Below are 21,065 nucleotides of genomic sequence, written 5' to 3' on the forward strand. Positions count from 1 at the left end.
AGCCTCTCTAAATCTTAATCAAAACCTGGTGTTTATTGAGGATCCTTTTCCTCTGGCTGTCCTCCTTAAGAGAAGTGTTATTTGTTTGTTTGTTTTTTGAGACAGGGTCTTGCTAAATTGCCTAGCTGGACTAAAACTTTCAATCCTCCTATTTCAGTCTCCCAAATAGCTGGGATTATAGGTGAGCATCACCACATCCAGCTCTTTTTCTTTTTATTAAAAATAAATAAATAAATCCTCAAGGCCAGGACATAGAGTAGGTATTTTTGTTTCCATTAACACTTCTTTCAAACTATTACTTCCTCTCCCCCTTTCTTTTTTGGTACTGGGAATTGAACCTAGGGGTGCTTTACCACTGAGCTAAGTTCCCACTTATTTTTATTTTGAGACAGGGTCTTGTTAAATTGCACAGAGCCTCACTAAAGTGTTCTAAGGCTGGCCTTGAACTTGTGATCTTCCCACCTCAACCTCCCTAGACCCTGGGATTACAGGCTTGTACCACCATTCAGGCTACTTCCCCTTTCTTCCAAAAATCCCAGTTCCTTTAAGGTCCAAATCTTAACTACTCCACCCTCTTCCTCTTCTTTTCTATTTCTGTTATGCACCAACCTCCTGGTCACTCCTCTCCCTCACTGAAGTCCTGAGTTCATCTGTCTTCTTTCTCACCCACAAACATGTCCATATGCCGTATGCAGAAAAGTTTCACAGACAACTTAAGTTCATAATGGAGCACTTCACTGTTGCTCATTCCTGCCCATCCTTACTCATAACAGACCCTTCATTTCAGTAAGTGCCACCACCATGATGCCAGCTGCTTAAGGCAGTAGTCTTGAGTCCTCTTTCCCACTCCTACTGCCCACCTATCCCCCTAGCAACTTGTGTGTCTACCCCCAAAATATACTTCAACAGGGAAAGAACTGTCTTTCAACAAATGATGCCAGGGACAACTGAATTGTCACATGCAAATGAATGAATTTGAACTCCTGCTAATACCGTATTCAAATATTAATTCAAAATGGATTGAAGACCTAAATATAAGAAGTAAAGCTATAAAGCTCATTCATAGAAACAAAAAGTATAAGTCTTCGTGAATTTGATTAGGCAACAATTTCTTTAAAACAACACCAAAAGCACAAACAACAAAAGATAAATTCGATTCATCAAAATTTTAAAATTTTGTAACTCAAAGGACACTGTCAAGAAAGTGAAAAACATAACCCACAGAATAGGAAGAAATATCTGCAAAACATGTATCTGATAAGGGTCTACTATCTAGAATATATTAAGAATTTTCACAACTCAACATGAAGATGATCCGATTAAAACACTGGCAAAGGATTTGAGCAGACGGGTCCAAAGAAGATATATAAATGGCCAACAAACAAATGAAAAAACAAACAACTTAATCAATAAATGGGCTAAGGAGCTGAACAGACACTTCTCAGAAGATATGCAATCAATCAACAAATATATGAAAAAATGTTCAACATCTCTAGTAATTAAAGAAATGCAAATCAAAACTACTCTAAGATTTCATCTCACTCCAGTCAGAATGGCAGTTATCAAGAATACAGACAACAATAAGTGTTGGCAAAGAAGTTGGGAGAAAGGGCACGCTCATACATTACTGGTGGGACTGCAAATTGGTACAACCAATCTGGAAAGCAGTATGGAATTCCTTAGGAAACTTGGAATGAAACCACCATTTGACCCAGCTATCCCACTCCTTGATCTATATACCCAAAGGATTAAAAACAAAACAAAACAAAAAAACTACAGTAACGCAGCCACATCAGTGTTCATAGCCAGTACAATTCACAATAGCAAACTATGAAACCACCTAGATGCCCTTCAATAGATGAACGAATAAAGAAACTGTGGTATATATACACAATGGAGTATTTTTCGACAATAAAAGAGAATAAAATTACGGCATTTGCAGGCAAATTGATGGAGTTAGAGAATGTCATGCTAAGAGAAGTAAGCCAATCCCAAAAAACCAAATGCCAAATGTTTTCTCTGATAAATGGATGCTAATCCATAATGGGAGTGGGGGTGGTAAGATGAGTGGTGGAACTTTGGATGAGGCAAAAGGGAGTGGGGAGGGAGCGTGGGGGTAGAAAAGATGGTGAAATGAGACAGACATCATTATCCTAGGTATGTGGATAATTGCACAAATGGTGTGACCCTACTTTGGGTACAACCAGAAGTCAAAAATTGTGCTCCATTTGTGTATAATGAATCGAAGAGCATTCTGCTGTCATGTATAACTGATTAGAACAAATAAATAAATTAAAATTTAAAAAAACACAATGAGATACCTCTTCATACCCACTAAGATGGTTATGGATTTTTTTTTTTTTTTTAAAAACCCTTCCCCCTCAAAAAATAAAAATACCTGACAATAACAAGGGTTTGTGAGGATGCAAATAAACTGGAACCTCATACATTAACAGTAGGAATATAATATATTCCTGTGAAAAACACTTTGGCAGTCTCTCAATAGTAAACATTGAATTACCATATGATCCAACAATTCCACTCCTAGATATATACTCAAGAGAATGGAAAACATGTTCACACAAAAACTTGGAAAGGCATGTTCATAGCAACATTGTTTATAATAGTGAAAGAATGGAAATAGTTAGAAGTTCATTAACTGATTATAGATAAACAAAATCCTTACAGTGAAATATTACTCGGCCATAAAAAAGGAACGAACCATTGATACTTGCCACAACATGGATGACACTTGAAAATAGTATGCTAAAAGAAAGGCCAGAGGTAAAATGTCACTTATTATATTGACCCATTTATATGAAATGCCTGGAAAAGGCAAGTCCAAAGATACAGAGAGTAGATTAGTGACTGGCAGAAATTGGGGGGGGGGGAGGGCGGAGGGACTGGGAGATATGGAGCTTCTTTTTTGTGGTGTTAGAAATGTTCTGGAATTAGATAGTGATAATAGTTGGGTAACATTATGAATACATTAAAAACCATAGACTGTACACTTAAAATAGTGAATTTTATATGAGCATTATCTCAATAAAAAAACTGGAAAATACATAATTTAAAACCATCCCCCTTTGCTCCATCTCTAGATTCCAAACTTAAGTATTGTACTCTGTTTTCTTTTTTTTTTTTTTTTTTGGTGGTGCTGGGGATCGAACCCAGGGCCTTGTGCATGTGAGGCAAGCACTCTACCAACTGAGCTATATCCCAGCCCCTGTAATTTGTTTTCCACATATTTAAAATAATAAAAAAAAAAAACTCTACTTACACTCCTCCAGTGAGTTGTTCCCAGGACACAGAATGAAACTGAAACTCCTTGCAATGTCCCACATGGCAACAAATGACCCAGGCTCTGCCTGCCTCTCCATCATCACCTGCTGCCACACCCTGGCCTGCTCACCAGGCTTCAGCTATGCTGGATTCTGGAAAGTGCTCTAAATACACAAGACCATGAGAGAGAGCAAGAATGAGGTGAGAGCAAGTGGGCTTTGTCATTTGCATCTCCCACTCTCAAGGCTTTATGAGGTGCTTCTCACTTTCTAAAAGATTCTGCTCCCTAATGTCTGTATACCTGGCTCCTAATCCTCTTAATGTGTGCTTTTGAGAAGGTTGTGAAATCTCTCGGGCTTTTGTTTCCTCATATGTAAGATGATGATAATGATGAGACCTACCTATCATGAGACCTTTGTGAGGATTATTGCCACTGTTGTTATTATTCAAGGTTTAGCTCATCTGGCTCCTACTCAGAGAAACCTTCACTGATAATGCTACAGAAAGAAGCCCCTCTCCATTATGCACTCCACACGGGTCCTGCTTGTTTCCTTCACAGCACTTAACAATTTAAGAGTAGGTATTTATTGATGTTCATCCACAGCAGACACCTCCTGCCCAACCTGGAATGTCCATGAGGGCAGTGATGATATCTGCTTTGTTTACTGCCCCATGCATGATTCCTAGCATTGTGCCTGGCATAGTAAAGACTCTCAAAAACAAAAAATGTGTTAAGACAGGCATGGTGGTACCTGCCTAGAATCCCAGCTACTTGAGAGACTGAGGCAGGAGGATCCTTGAGCATAGGACTTTGAGACCAGCCTGGGTAATGCAGCAAGACTGTGTCTCAAAAATAACAACAACAACAACTAAACAACCAAGCAAACACGAACTATGAAACTCCAGGATGAGTGTCTGAGTGACTCAGGTGCCCACCAGGACACTTGGAAGGAAATCAATAAATGTCAGTTTCCCCATCCCTCTTGTCCTTGTTTGTGGGTTTATTTCTTGGTCATTGAGGAACATGGATGGATTTGAACAATCACATTTTCATCTTTAACATTCTAAAATTCTATCATTCTAAGGTGGAAAAGGTCAGAACTAAGACAAAAACATATAAAGTCAGCTTAAAAAAAAAAGTGTTTAGAGAAATTTCACTTCTCATATAACCCAGCATCTAACATTAGATCAACTGATGGTTCCCCCAAGCCTTGTCTCTACATTATAAAGCAAAGAAGGATCTTCTATATCCCACATGCACACAAACTCTCTCTCTCTTTACATAAACTTGAGTGCAAGTACACACATCCACGCATGGTTTTTAGCCTGGAAATAATTTCATTGGCTAATTAAGACTTTGCCAAACATCAAGTATTTTGACCCTGTCATGCAGGCAAAGGGTTAGATAGAATCAGGGCAGTGGCAATCTTTCTGAACAGGGTTTATAGCTCTCAGACCCTCGCCCCTTTTCAGACCCGTATCAGCTGCTTGCACCTGCTTGTCCTTTTTGTTTACTCCTCTCCCTCCTGAAAAACCAGAGCTGAGGGTCCACAGGGATCACAATCTACAGACAGGGAGACTCAAAGAGATGACAAACATGAAATAAGGCCAGGCTGACAGCACACTCCTGTAATTCCAGCTACTGGGGAAGCCAGGACAGGACACAAGGTCTAGACCAGCTGTGGCAACTTAGCAAGACCCTGACCCAAAATTAAAAGGGTTGAGGTGTGTAGGTTGGCTTTAGAGCACCCACGGGTTCAATCCCCAGTACCATCAAAAAAAGAAAAGAAAGGAGAAACAAAATCTGCTTCATAAGTCTCAGTGCTCTAGGAGTGCAGAGTATGCTAGGTTAAAAAGGGTTAGCTTTTTAAATCAGACCCATTTTTGTTACTTAAGCTTATTATGTTGTCACAGGAGGCAAAAATGGATGCCATGGGAACCTTAAAAACAATACAATTATTAATAATAATAACTGGCATTTATTTAAAGCTAAAGCTAATTTAAGTAAATTCTGCTGTGTATGTGCCTGTTACCTCATTTAATTCTCACCATCACTCCAAGAAAAAAGGTTCTACCATTACATCACCCTTATGACAAATGAGAAAACTAAGGCTTTTGAGGCTACAGACACCTTCTCCATGTCCCAGAGCTACAGCAGAAGAGCCAGGACTCAGCCTTGGGCCAATATGTCTCCAGAGCCGCTAGTTAAAACATCAACGCCTCTTCCTCTACAGTTATTCCAAATGCAGTCAATTCCTACTCTCCTGGGCTTGAATGCCATCTCCTCTTCCCTCTTCTTTCTCACAAACACACTAGAAACTCTGCTTAGAGCAGCCTCCTGTAGAAGAATCTAGATGCTGCTCCTGGACAACTGTTAGGGGATCGAGACTCCCAGAACCATGTAATTCCACTGCTACAGGGCAGCCGTCATTTATGGAGCAGATTTTGTCTGCTCTCCTAAGTCTCAATGCTCTAGGAGTGCAGAGGAGTATGCTAGGACAGTTCCCACGGATCCCTTTATCCTCCTTAGTTTATAATAAAAAGGTAAGTGTGGAGAAAACTATCAGAATAAATATGGTAGATACTTATTAAATAAATTAAGCACTTTATCTTTTTAATCTTCTAATTCCATCTTGAGGCACTGATGATGGGAAAAAGTGCCTTGCACAAACACTGAAATTATATATATATTTTTTAATAAAGGGCCTCTTCTGAAAAAGCTCAAGGTGGTGGCAGTTAGCTCAATCTAATAGTCCCTGTGTAGCAATATTTAGAGGGAATCATCTAAAACATAAAACAATCCATCAACATAATAGAAAGTAATTAACTTATAAAAAAATAAGGTGACCAAAGGATTAAAAGTATTCATCATACATCAAGGCAAGCAATATTCCAAAGACCTAACATCGAACTATTAAAAAGCAACAAGCAATAAACAAAGATCAAGTCACACTGCTTACTGCATGGCAATTTCCCCAATACAAGGCTGGGGAAATGGACGCATAATTACAGCACAAGGAAAGGGACAAAACAGAGCAGGGGAACTGCTTCCTCTTCAATGTTCTCAGTCACCTATGCATTCAACAAACACCTGCTGAACCACAGGGCAGACCAGACCCTCACCAAACTCTAAAGATCTACAGTACAATGCGATCAAAACCTTAAAGAGAAAGTACAGAGCCAGGCATGCTGATGCACACCTATAATCCCAGCGGCCTGGGAGGCTGAGGCCGGAGGATCACGAGTTCAAAGCCAGCCTCAGCAAAGCAAGACTCTAAGCAACTCAATGAGACCCTGTCTCTAAAATAAAATACAAAATAGGTCTGGGGATGTGGAAGGGAAAAGTACAAGCTGTCATGAGGGCCCAGAAGCAATCACACTAAAGGGGGATGGCAAAGGCCTCTTGAGATAGAAAAAATTACCCTTCCATCCACAGAACTTTTGGCCCAAGGAAAAGACACTTACTGTATTTACCTGCCAGACCAACACCCCGAAGTGTGAACAGGAGTTCCTCCTGAAACATGAGATTATGGGCGATTTTAATTTTCTGCTTTATATTTTTCTGTATTTTCTATAATGAACATGTATTGCTTTTACAATTAGAAGCAAAATAGTAAATATTATAATACAAAGAAAAAGGGAAAGAAGAAGGACAATAGTATCATTCAAGGCTTCAGAGCTTCAGTTTTGAGAAAACCCGGTTCAATGTTGAAAATGAAGCCTATGTTAAGGCATCAAGCAAACACTCATTAAGGACATACTATGTGGGCAGGGGATGTAGCTCAGTGGAAGGGCACTTGCCTGGTACGCACAAAGCCTTGGGTTCAATCCCCAGTACCACCAAAAAAAGAATAAAAATGTTTTTTATGTGCCAGGTGCTTTGACAGGCTACTGGAAATCATAACTTGAAACTATAACTCAGATACCTTCCTATGACAGATTAATAATTTTTTAAAGAAAAATTTAAAGTAATAAAATCACAATCAGCTGACAAATTTGAAATTTATCACCACTTTCAAGAGCGGCCCCCAAGCAAGGGAAAGCCCCCAATGCTGGTTTGGTCTAAAAAGAAACGTACTTCCTCAACACAAGTCCAACTCATGAAGACCAACCAGCTACAGAGTTCTGACCCCACCACCTCTCCATAACTTGATGGCTTTGCAAAGGCAGCCAGAATCATTCAACATGTCCAAGACCAGCGTTTCCCCTCAGCTTCCTCTTATTCTGTTGCCTGTTCTCAGATAAGGCTTCCATCAGCTACTCTGTCACCCAACCTAGGACCCCTAAATCCTCCTTTTGTCTCACCCTCAATATCCAAATGCCCCTGAAATGACTCTCAAATCTTTCTTCTTCCCATTCTCACCACAACTGCCCCAGTTCAGGCCTCATCATCTCTAAGCCAGACCACTGCGGCAGTCTCTCACGACTATCTCTTTATCTCTAAATCCCTCCTCTCTTCAAACCTTTATCTCCTTATTGCCGACAATGTGATTTTTCTCAAATCACACACCATGCCAGTCAGAAACATCTGACAGCTCCCTAGCTCCCCGGTGCTAGTGCTCTGACTCCTCAGCATGGCAGCCTTCACCATCTGGTCCCAGGATATCACTGCTGAAGTGGATTGACCAACAGTGCAGCGCTCAGGCCTGGGGTCAGCTAGGTCCAGGTGTGAATTCTGGAATCACTTCCTTAGCTGCTAGACCTTAGACTGAACCTCTCCCAATCTCCATTTTCTTGGAAAAGCAAACAAAATGTATATAAAATACCTGGCACACAATCACTGATCAAGAAACATAGGTCTTCTGTCCTTTAATTTAAATGTCTCCTCTTCCAAGAAGGCTGAAGTTCAAGATGATTCCCATTCTTCGCTCCCCTAGCAATTTGATTCATACAGCCTTACAGTTTTACATTTTTTGTACCTACCCTCACCACGTCCGTCCTTCCCCATGAAGGGAAAAGCTATGCCTCATCCATTTTGTACTCTTCTAGGGCCTAGAACACGGCAGAATTGGGCTTAGTTTGTTGAACTGAAAGAACTCCTCAGAATACCTTTCAAAATGGGCCCATGAACTACCATTTTTCTCCTACCCCAGGTAAACTGGCTGTACCTCTTCTACTTCAGGAATACCTTATATCCCCAGCACCTAAGACAGGGCCTGATATACAGTAATTATTTATACATACGAATGATTAAAATTCACTAACACATTACTTTAAACATACGGAGACACTATCAAGCTACTTTCCCATTGTCAGAAATGGAAGTTGTTAGCAGAGCATGGTGGAACACACCTGTAATCCCAGTGGCTCAGGAGGCTGAGGCAGGAGAATAACAGGTTTGAAGCCAGCCTCAGCAACTTAGATTATAAGCATCCTAGTGAGACCCTATCTCAAAACAGAAAATAAAACAGTCCGTGGATGTGGCTCAGCGGTTAAGCACCCTGCGTTCAATCCCTGGGAAAGGAGGAAGGAAAAGTGGGAGAAAGTGAGGAAAGAAAGAAATGGGAGTTGTTTCCAATAGTCCACTATTACAAATAGTATTCTCACATTCTATATAATGTCTATATACATACTCCCAGAGATATATTGTTGGGACACAGGATATGAGTGCTTTGTAGTTTATGATATATGTTGGTTCAGGTGCACTCTTTTGAAAAGTGTCTTTATGTCAATCATGAGAGATCAGTATTATGAACCACAGGTTATCTAATTAATAACTAGCTCACAAAATGTAAAAACATAAAAATTCAAGTAACTTCTAGCACACAGAATATGTACAGAATTGAAATACACAGAAACTGGACATGATGAGTTAAAACATCACATCTATACCAGATCTTTTTCTATTTGATTCCATCAATTAAAATAACATATAATTGCTGCCTAGTATAAAACTAATTTCAAAATTACATACCTGATAGTTTCAAAATAGAGTAAGCAGGAGGGCAAAAATGTTATTCAGTTTGAAATAATTTTGAATTAAGGACTGTCCATATTGAGCCCTTGCCTAGCATGTATAAGGCCCTGGTTCAACTTCCAACAAGGGATGGGGACACTATCCATATCAAGTGAGTTAGCTGAATTAATGAATTAAGACTGTTGGACAAAGATTCAGTTAGCAGTGCTACTTAACACCAAAGTTTGTCAATAATCAACTGAACATCATATCTCAAAAATATTGCTAAGTATTCAATTTCTGTGTTAAGACAAAGAAACAGAGAAAGAATAGACAGCTTGGCTTTTGCAATTAAAGAGATAAAAAGCACGCAGCATTATTCCATTAGTCACAACTGCACAAGCAGATCATTATATGTAACTTTAATGTGGAAATAAAATATATAAGTGTATCCAGATAATGTCATGATGTAAATTGACAAAAGGGTTATTTGTAGCCTTCAAAATATAAAACTCTCTTCAAAGAATGGCTGCAGTCCTGTTCTATCAGTACCTTCCTCCCAACTTCCTCAAGAAGTACAAAGGCTGTGGCTCAGTGGCAGAGCAGTTGCCTCACACATGTGAGAGGCACTGGGTTCACTCCTCAGCACCACACAAAAATATAAATAAACAAAATAAAGATATTGTTTCCATCTATAACTAATTATATATATATTTATTTATATATATATATATATATATATATATTTTTTTTTTTTTTAAGGAAGGGCAAAGGCTATGTATTCTACCCACAGCCTGGCAGTTAATAACACAGTATGCAAACTTGGTATAGGAGTCTCAAATGATCACTTCTTTGACAACATATAATGGACTTTATTTGATCAGAAGTAATGTTTTCAAACAAAATCTGACCTAAGCCAGGCTTACCTGGCAATTAAAAATAAAGAGGGTCTACACAAGGAAGAAAAAACTTACACCCTGGTTTTATGGGCTCAGAAAAAGAATTCATTATTTTTACATTCAAAATGATAGCAATGAATATGAACAGATTCTGTATGAAATTCTATGACAAATCCATTCAGAGCTATGGAGTTGGCTTTGTGGTGCTATCTTAACCCTCAATAAATCTGGGATGCTTAAAGGCTATTAAATTAATATTTCCCTGATCTGGCACCTGTAGTCAAGTTAATTTATCAAAAACATTTCTATAGTTTGTCACTGGACACTATTTTCTGACAAGTTTAAAATAAAATTGACAAAATCTCATTAATTTCCTCTGAATCACCAACCTTGGTTCCATTAAGCTTTTATTATCAAGAACGTCAACTGTCACTCTTTCTTTAACAAGGTCAACTTCCAATCTGGGTACTTCCAGGATCCTTGCCATATTAACAGAAGCTAGAGAAGCAGTACAGTGTGGTTAAGAGCACAAGCTAGAGAGTCAATCAGACCTGAGCTCAGGTCCCCAAAATAACACTTACTGTGTGACCTTGGCCATTTAGTTAAGCTCTCTGAGTCATTATTTCCTCACCTACACAGTGCAGATGGTAGCACTACTTCTTCAAGGGGTTGTAGACGGGATTTGATGAGACTTTTCTTTTCCCTGTGCCTGGCCTACAGTCAATGCTTAGAAAATGTTGGTTGTCTATGATGCTTTCTTTTTTTCTACTTTTATATTCACAGCTTAAAACAACAACAGTTTTATTGCCATTCATAAGACTTTGGAAACCATAAGGATCATCCACTTTAATGCATTTTCAGCAAATGGCTGCCTTACAATCTCTCCCTTCTCCTCCACTACCCAGAGCCCTGCCACGTTCCGAAGCAAACTCTTTGCCTCGGTTTTGGGGCAAACATCTTGACAGCTAAACATGTTTCTTCCTATTGAGCTGCAATTTCCCTGTGGATTTTACTCACTGATCTTAGTCCCAGCACTCTGGAAATGTGAACAGATTTACTTCCCCTTCCACAGCCCCCTGCTTCATATACCTGGAACTCAGAAAAATTCAGTTACTAAGCAGTGCAGAGTGGGCCTACTATAGTCTTTCCAGAACACAGCACAGCACAGCAAATATTCCTCCTGTTTGCTTTCCTTAAGCCAATGACCTTTGTAACTTTTCCTTCCATAAAATCTATGGCAAATGTAAATCAATAATCCAGTCCTGGGAACCAAAATAGGAAAGGAGATTTCTGCACTCAGGAAATGTTTTCTCTATTTAAAATAAAATTTTCACATTTTGAGTCTCTGACACTTTTTTTTTTTTAAGAGAGAGAGAGAGAGAATTTTTTTGATTTTTTATTTATTTATTTATTTTTTTTAAGTTTTCGGTGGTCACAACATCTTTGTTTGTATGTGGTGCTGAGGATCGAACCCGGGCCGCACGCATGCCAGGCGAGCACGCTACCGCTTGAGCCACATCCCCAGCCCTCTGACACTTTCTTAAACAATAAAACACCTAGCTCTTTTGGTTTCAACAATTCAAGGTATCAAACGAAGTCTGAGAAATACACTCATATAACTCTTATGTTTCAAGATATCAACTAAGAAACCAGCATTCATGTTCAAATATAGGTAAGCAGTTTCACAAACCATGAGGAGATATGAAAAGGAAAAAAATAAAAATCCCTCCATACTATATCAGGGATAACTATCATTTTCTCAATCTTAAATGCAGAAAATTGTTCCTCATACCATCAGTTTTTACCATCATGGGTTTTAATAAACCAATGATTGCAGGCCCCACACTCTGCAGAATCAATAGGACAGTCTAGACCCTGGCACTGCCAGCTTTGAGCTGTGCAAACACTGGTAAGCCCATAACATCTCTGAAAGTCAATTTCCTCAGCTGTAAATAGAGATAAGACTATCTACTTCAAAAGAATGGCAGGACGGCTGGGGTTGTGGCTCAACAGTAGAGCACTCGCCTAGCACATGCGAGGCCCTGGGTTCAATCCTCAGCAATACATACATACATACATACATACATACATACATAAAATTAAGGTATTGTGTCCGAGTAAAACTAAAAAATAAATATTTAAAAAATATGGCAGGTAATATAAAGCAAAACTAAATTATGTTCAAATGTTTTGTGGGGCTTAGGGGTACAGCTCAGTGGTGAACTGCATGCTTTAGCATGCATAAGGCCCTGGGTTCCTCCACAGTACCTTCCCTCCCATGAAAAACAGCGCTATGAGCTTCAAACTACACAACTGCCAGGTATTTCTTGGTATTGTTACTGAAGCTATTGCTCAGACTGAGCAGATTTGGGTACAAAATATTCTCAAGCATGAAGCTGAGATGCATAGGCAATAAAGGTCTGTTTGTCTTTGTCGCTTTCCCTCTGTCATTGTGAAAGAAGGGCTGTAGTGTTCTCCTTCCATCCAGCCTGAGGAGGGTCACAGCAGGTACCAGAATGTGTTCTCACACAGGTACACTCCAGCCACCTTAAAGCCACTTTGATACCATGAAGTGTCCGTTTTGAATTTTCATGGCCGGTGTGGGATTCTTTAGATCATTAATGTTACACAGCACTTTGCATTTAATTATACAAACAATGGCTTCCATAATGATGATGATATCAGGGAAAGGGAATCTGTATGAACTAAGCCCCATCACCTAGAGTAAGTTTAGGAACCTCTTCATTATTAAATTATTTATATAATAAAATCAATATGCTTTAAAAGTAAAAATAGGTTTTTTAAAACCATAAGTAAAAGTTACATGTTTTAAACACTATCAATTATGGTAATATAATGAGTCTTTTTAAGATTTAATATCAACTTTTAAAATTAAAACTCGATGGAGAATGCGTACTTGGCTCCATTACTAGATGATGGGTCTCTGAAGAGGCTACAGTACAGATACTGTCACCTCCTACATCATATGAAAACTGTGGTATAACTCTCCAACTACCGCAAGGACAATTCCAGAGATGAAGTATTTTGAGAATGTAAAATTATAAAAATGTTAAAGGAAATAATCCAGATATATATGCCACGTTTATTTCACATAAAAATAAAGATATTGTGTCCATCTTTATTATTGAGTCTCAGCTGATTAAACATTATAAAATTCTTAAGTGTCAAAAGGCTCCTTAAAATTAGTTTCCTTAATTTAAATAGTTTATAAAATTCTCAAATTTCTCTACAGTAGTAACTACGTGGCTAAATGTTTTATCACTTTAAGACTCAATGTTCCTTAATTGTATAATTCAAAAATTTCACTGAATCATTATTTAGGAAGACATAAAAACCTCTTAAAATTAATCTTTCATGCACATCCAGCTTATCCAAAGTTAGAATTTAATTAGATAGCCCTGGCATAAATGGGCTTACTACTTTATTTGCTCAATCAGCGTATGTCTTTTCAGTAATTATAATTAATTCAAGTCCCTGACGCACCTCCTAGCAAACAATGTAAAAACATCAGACAAAATGGAAATAAATAGCTTTACATTTCTCCAATTACAACATTCACTTTCATCCTCAAAATACACATGTGTAAATAACTGAGATAGGTGTTACTCTGTATGGAAAAAGGCGACACAAAGAATCTACAACTCTGGTGACAGAGAATGATGCTTATCTACAGCAGAAAATACATTTTTTTCACACTGTTAAAAACAATACAAATACAAAAGGCCAACTGAGAGTTTTCATTTGACAGAGTTTGCAAATGTATGTTGAAATATAAACAGCAGCAAGTAAAAGAGAAGCTGAATTATTATTTATCAGGAACAATACTTCCTGTTGGAAACGATCACTTTCAACTATACACGAAATTTACAGTTGAGAAACAGTGCAAAAAGTCTAACCATCCGGTCTTCATCCCACATGCCTCCCAGATAGAATCTAGGGAAAAGGAACAAGTGAGAGAACTTTATTTTTAAAATTGAGGGGACAGCAGGATCCACGGGATAATAAAAACTGTCAGTACAGAGTACTTTAAAAAATAAAGTGCTCTCTGCCTGTCACACTACTCAATTAGGTAATCAGCATAGCAACACAAAAATGAAATGAACCGCCACAGAGCTGACAGTCCTGGTGGGCAGTGAGAGCAAGCAGAGAGTACGTTCTTCTGCATACACCCTTTACATTCCCACCTCAGTTCTCTCTGCCACCGGCAGGTTGCAGCTGCTAATTGCCTTTTTTTTTTTAAATATATTTTTTTAGTTGTAATGGACACAATATCTTTATTTATTTATTTATTTTTATGTGGTGCTGAGAATCAAACCCAGTGCCTCATTTGTGTGAGGCAAGTGCTCTACCGCTGAGCCCTAGCCCCAGCCCCTGCTGATTGCCATTTATTGGGTACCCACCAGAGTCCAAGTACTTTTCAGACATTATCTCATTTAATACACCCAGAAGTCTTATGAGGACGGCTTATTCCCTCTTAGAGCTGAGGGATGAGCAGTTCATTACACAGACTGCTCCAAACCCATCAGCTGGAGTGGGAGGTGTGTCAGGACTCAAACCCCAGGTCTATTCACCTGTCTGTTCACTCTCTGGGTGAATCCCTAGCCCCAAAGAACTCCTGGGAAAACCTGAGTATTTAGGAAAGACTACCAAGGTTACTGGTTCATGCTATAGCCATGACATCAGAACTGGGGGTCCCATTTGGTGGGCATGGGCATCCTCTGGTTGAGACCCATGGGAAGATCTGCTGCTCCTTTTACAGCCTCGCCTGTCACACTGCACTTGCAGCTTGGCAGTGATCACTGTTATTGGAGAGGGAGACAGAGTCACCTTCCAGGAGTTACCTCTGGTGGGCAGGCAGGGAGCAGAAACTGTTTCAGATTTCCTTGCTGCTGGGCACATAGAGGAACTCAATAAATACTGTTTTCAGTGATAAAAATACAAGTGAACTCGGCTTCTTAAAATATGGGCAGATCCCTCTGATGAGGTTATCAAAAAGCAGAGGTCAAGTACCGACTCACAGCCACAATCTTTACTATTGGATTAAGAGGCTCCTCAGTAATTGTGAGGTATATCTGTTACTAAATCTGGCTACCCAGGTGGCAGTAGCCAAATGTGCTTTGATAATGACAAAGGAGGAAAACAACAATTTGGTCCTCGGAGAGATGGGCAAGCAGCGTATGGTAGGACATCAACATCAAGCTCTGACATAAGCAAAGGGTCTGATGAGACAAAAGGTCCATCTCAGGTTGCGATTCTCTGCAGAAATGGGCAGCACAAGACCTGCTCTCACAGAAACTGACAAGTCACCAGGGCACCAGGGTCTCCAGGGTGTCTCCTCAGCCCTCTGGCATTATTTTCCTCTTGTTTCTCCTGAGTCTTAGTCAGTTTGATCTCCTCTGAGGTTCTAACTAAACCAGACACAGGGAGAGTCGGGATTTTATCTTATTAAAATAGATATGGCTAATTTGTCTTTTCAAATTCATTTTAAATTAAATTGGATTTCCTCGGAAGGCTGCTAGGTCAGTTCCCCTGCTGTGAACACAGGACAAAGGTTAATTGCAAGCCCTTCACCAGCTCCACTGCTCTCCTGGGCAGGCTCTGAGAACCTGCCCCAAGAGGTGGGGAAGGCTTGGGTTTATTGGGCAATAATGCTGCCATTAGAGCCATTTACCATTATGCCAGAAAACACTTTATTTTTTTTAACTAAATAACAAGATATGATTGCAATAACAAGAAAGAAATGTAATAATGTTACCAACTGATAGTTATAAAACACAAAGCCAAAGAAAACAGCTAACCTATTTGCCTTGCTAAAAGGCCCCTAAGATGCAAAAGTGTATACCTTCCTGGAGCAAACTGTTTTCCAGTTTCAATGTAAAATTCCATTAACATTTGCACTTAATTTATCTCATTTAGACTGTCCATGTTTATGAAAATTTAACCCAGTAATTCCCTGTTATACAAAGCAAAACAAAGTATGAATACTTAAATACAATGTAAATAAAACACTTTATCAATTATATTTTTGTATTCTAAATTAGTGACTTCACTTAGCATGTCTGCCTTGCACAGCACCACACTATTTTTCAATTAAAGGTCCAGATGTTTCAAAGGCTCCAGTAGGCAACGGCAGTTATGAGAAATGCTTTATCTGCATTGTAATCATCACCACCACATCAGCTCCAGGCTGCATTAACATACTCATGTTTTATTCCAGCTCCCCTCCTAACAGAGCAGGTAATTATGCAACACAGCAGAGAAACACAAGCCTAAGAGCTGGACAATTTCCTTACAAGCATTCACCTGAGCAACACATTTTCATACACAAACAATTTTTCTGGAAAATATTTTATTATATAGTTAACCTCTTTAACAGGAACACAGGCCATTTCAGCAATTTTTTGTTAATAAAGAGTGAATACATAGACATATCAAATTTAGCTTCAAATATTATTTAACATATAAGATGGACTGTGAATACATTGCTTGTGTATAATGAAAAGAAACCAAAACTTTGTTTAAAAAAAAAAAAACATCATTTGTTATCACCTAAGCCATTTCTCCTCATTTTTAATACCAGTGTCAACTGTTGAACAAGTCAATTCAATTTTTATTCCTACTATCCAAAAATGACAATTCACCTGAGCTAAGACTGAGCAAGTAGAGCAATTATCCCTGTTCCCATTCGATAGGAAAAAAATACCAGAGCAGAACAAAATACAATCCTGACAGCTGCAACAAAAATGCTATTGCATTTATTATTTAGTTAATTAAATGACTCTTACACACAAATAGAAGAGAATAACCTATGTTACAAGAGATACTACTATGCTTGGTAAACATGGTATAATTTGATGGGAAATTATAGTTCCTCATCGTTAAGAGAAACTGTAATAAAATTAACTTAATCATAGAATTTTAATTATTCTATAAAATTATTTATTTTGAAATATTCCAAGAGGAGGTGTCCTAATGAAGAAGTTATTCAAAAGATAAATGCCTTTACAAATATTAAAACCTCAGACAGGTCAAATCCTGGCAGGTTACACTTTAGCGTCTGAAAGCAGACAGCTTCCCATCTTCCTGAAGGAACCTTAGGTGGAACATTTTTAATACATCACCATGTCACTTTTTAATGTGCCCCAATCTATTAACCACATGGCAAACTAACAGGGATTTTTAAAATATGGGTTTTATGGCTTTGTGCTGGTGATTAATTAAATAAATAGCCACCATTTCACAAATCATCCCTCTAATTAGTCTAAAACAGACACTTTGCATTCACTGGTATTACTGCCATCTGAAGCTCACAGAAGGGCAGGAGCAGTGCGGCATGGCCGCATCTCTGCACTTTGGAGCCCATTGTTGTGGGCTCCACGGCTGGCATCCCACCCTGCCACCCAGAGGCTGAGGTGCCATCTTTGCAGGTGCTGCAGTCAGCTGGAATTTGGCTCCAGCTGCTCAGAAAAGATGTTCTCCTTAATTATTCTCCCTCACCCTAAAGGAAACAATGGAACAACAAAGGAATGAAGTGCAACCTCCAGCTGCAAGCAGAAGAGGCTTCACCACACAGCCCATGGAGTGAACAGGGAAGCTGGTTGATTTAGGAATAACTCAAAGCATGCTATTGTTGTTATCCTGAATTCAGATATTAAGCAATTATCCCCAAATTATATTCTTTAAAAGACTCCATTCAAAGACTGAGATGTTCACTCTTTGAAACTGATAGGAATTCAGCTAAACCTGTTTTAGCAGCTTATTTTTACAATATAATTCCTCTGAAAACAAATTAAACTGAGAAATAATTTTTAGTGCCAGAAAAAAAAATCAAATGGGAATATATCAAGAACCAAATTTCCTCCAGGAAAGATGTCCTAATCTCTTAAACTTCATTAGATATATTCAGAGGAAGGAAGGAAAGATGGATGGACAGAAGGAACGAAAGAAGGAAGGAAGGAGAGAATGCTAGAGAGGGAGGGAGGGAGAAAAGATGAAAGGAAAAGGAAAATGGGAAAACTAAATAGGGACACCACACCACACTACACCACAAATTAAAGGAATGTCCTTTTTTCCCATCTTTAAGAACATTCCTTAAGAATGAGAGGACAAAATGGCTCAGAGTGGAAAAGACCTGGACCCTGAAGCAAAATAGGCTCTGAGGGTTTTGTGCCTTTAGCTAAGATATGTAACCCATTTAGCCTCAGTTTCTTCCCATATAAAGGATTCTAGCCCCTATCCTGAAAGTTAAAAGGAACTGAGATTCTGTCCTGGCACATTCCCTGCACACTGTTTTTGCATGCTCAAAAAACAGTGACAGTGAGAAACTGCATCAGTGAAAACTGGGTTGAAGGCAGTGCCTAGTTTCCTTGCCTTCACAGTTTGAAAGAGCCAGAGAGACCACACAGCCCACACTGCAGACGCTATGCTCCAAATATGATACCATTTTTAGAAGCACAAAAGGTCCATGAACACAGAACAGGACATTATGTTTGTGGAGAAGAAATAATCAAGTTTCTGTAATTGTGTAGAACTGGGGGAGGGTGTTACTGAAACTCTTCACAAGGTAAAAAACTGGAAAGAAAATGAATGGGCTCTGGATTCAACAGACCTAGGTTTGAATTCCAGCATCACTACTTACTAGTTACGTAACCTCAGGCAAGTCTGTTGAACTTTCTAAGCCTCAGTTTCCCAGTTCCAAAATGGTGATAACAATAAATTCTTTATAGGTAAGCTAAGAAGAATGATATACCACAGTAGACACACTGCCCTATAGTAAACAAATAATTCCTGCTATATTAAGTCGAATCACATAAAACATTGGTGTTCAATCACCTACAAAATTGCAATTTTGTAAGCTGGGAGAAATTACTAAAAATTTTCAAAAACAGAATGGATACCATTCCTATCAAAGGAAGACAAACAAGATATAAAAGTTGTTTGTAAAAAGTGGCTCTTGATTCCAACAATACAGCAGCTAATATTTATTAAACATTTAGTATAACACCGACACTATCCCACACTTTTTGACATCCATAACTTTAGCTTATATAATCTCAAAACAATGAGGTCAATTCAACCTTTCTTCCTATTTCACAAGGAAGCCTGTAGAAATGCAATGACCAGCCCGAGGGCACAGAACAGAACTGGGAAGCTGGAATGCCTGACTCCAGAGTCCTAGTTCTTACCCATTATTGAAAATGCCTCCCCACAATACAAAGCTACTTATTTTGCATTTAGTAAAACTGTTTGGAGCAAATAATTTACAAATCAGCTTTCGGACCTTTCAAAGGAAGGACATGTCAGTGGACCAGCGAGCACCAATAGGAGGTTACTTAAGCAGCAGCATTAGTGACTAGGATGATACCCACAGCATCTAGGATACCACTTCTCCCATCTCACAGATTATTACCAAAGAAAAACATCAGACAGACTTTGAAGTTTCCAGGAAAAATCCTAAAGTTTTAATCAAACAGCTGCTGTGTTCCCATTACGTTACAGTCAGGCCTTTTCGCTGTGTGACAAAGGCAGCAAAGCTTTTTATTTATTTGTTTGTTCTTTTCTCATTTATCTATTTGTGTTTACATCCCTTACTTCTTGAATTCTTTTATGTATACAGTAACAAGTCATCACAGAGAGGGAAATGGCACTGACAGTGGATGCTATTCAAGTTAAGGAAACACCCAAATGCCAGGCTTTCAAGCCAATGTTCTAAAAGCAATCACACTTGCATTTAAGGCTTCTTGGGGCCGCCTCTATGGCACCAAAATCTACCAAAGATAAAGACGATGTTTGTGCTAAGTTGGGAAAGTGGAGACATCAGCACTTCTGCCTGCAGACCATTATTTCTGCTCTCCAGACAGCACCTGATAAAGTGTCTGGAGTGCTGTCTTCTGCGCAGCCACTGCTCTTCCGAAGCCCTGCTCAGGGTTTCCCTGGGGTTTCCTCTGCAACAATTGCAGCAGAGACTGTGAGAGGAGCCCAAACGAGCTGCCTTAACCTTCCCGTAAACTGATATTTCCATAGAGGATTAAGACAAACGTTTCAAATAAGTCAATTTCCTTTACCAAAAAAACCAAAGTGACAATAGTAGTATCAAGAGAAATACACAGAGACAATGAATAAGACATACTTCTCTTGTCTTTGTGCATGCAAAAAATACAGAGCAAAAGGTCAGGAGGAGGTGGGTTATGCAATTCCCTCTTATTTCTGACAGGAGGCCTACAATGCAGCTTCCCTAAAAAGTTACAGAGAATTAGATTGAGGCATATCAAAGGGAAGAGGGAAATGTCTAAAAGCTTCATATTATTTGATATATAATATGCTGATGCTGCAGTGTTATGTTTGAATTCTTGTTGATTATAAATTTGTCTAAGAATGCAACTATGTCTTTTTTTTCTAAAAAGATGCTTCTAGAACTCTGGGGACTTCAAACAATTACTTTCTGAATTGGTGAAAATGAAAACAAACTACCTTCTTAAGTACCCTAAGCAGCAACCTTAGGCCACAGGAAGCAGAAGTTCCTTTTGACCCATGCCATACACACACACTCAAACAAAGAGAAAAGAAAAAATTTGAAAATTCTGCATGGTTAAGGATCACAAAGGAAATAAAGAGAACTTAGATGGAAGGCTAGGTCTGACTGACTCCAAAAGATAACCATAATAACTTGTTATTCTCTCCCAAACTATTTATAAAAGCATTTTAAGGAAAAAGCTCTTGGAAAAGCTGCTTAACTGCATTCTGAATGAACATTTTCATGAACTCAAGAGCCATGGTATATATTGAAGTATGAACTTTTTCTTCCTTCTATGCATATGTTCCTTCCACAGCATTGCAGACAACACACTAAAACCTATTTCACATAGGACTTCCATGTAAGTAGGGCAAAATATGTATCCTAACCAAATCTCAAACAGAAAATAACTGAAAATCGACAAAATACAAAAACATTTATTTTACCTGATTCA

At 38.7% G+C, this 21,065-nt stretch overlaps 1 protein-coding gene and 1 non-coding gene across 4 annotated transcripts in view; both read right to left on the bottom strand.

The window, feature by feature from the left end:
* Mapkap1 (MAPK associated protein 1) overlaps positions 1-21,065 on the bottom strand; it is a 230,116-nt gene that overhangs the window by 123,483 nt on the left and 85,568 nt on the right. The window lies entirely within an intron of this gene.
* On the bottom strand, positions 3,150-3,221 carry Trnav-cac (transfer RNA valine (anticodon CAC)). Its single transcript has one exon. It is a non-coding gene; the product is annotated as a tRNA-Val (tRNA).

The sequence above is a fragment of the Marmota flaviventris genome, chromosome 13, assembly GCF_047511675.1.
Source record: "Marmota flaviventris isolate mMarFla1 chromosome 13, mMarFla1.hap1, whole genome shotgun sequence".
In the NCBI taxonomy this organism is placed as follows: Eukaryota; Metazoa; Chordata; class Mammalia; order Rodentia; family Sciuridae; genus Marmota; species Marmota flaviventris.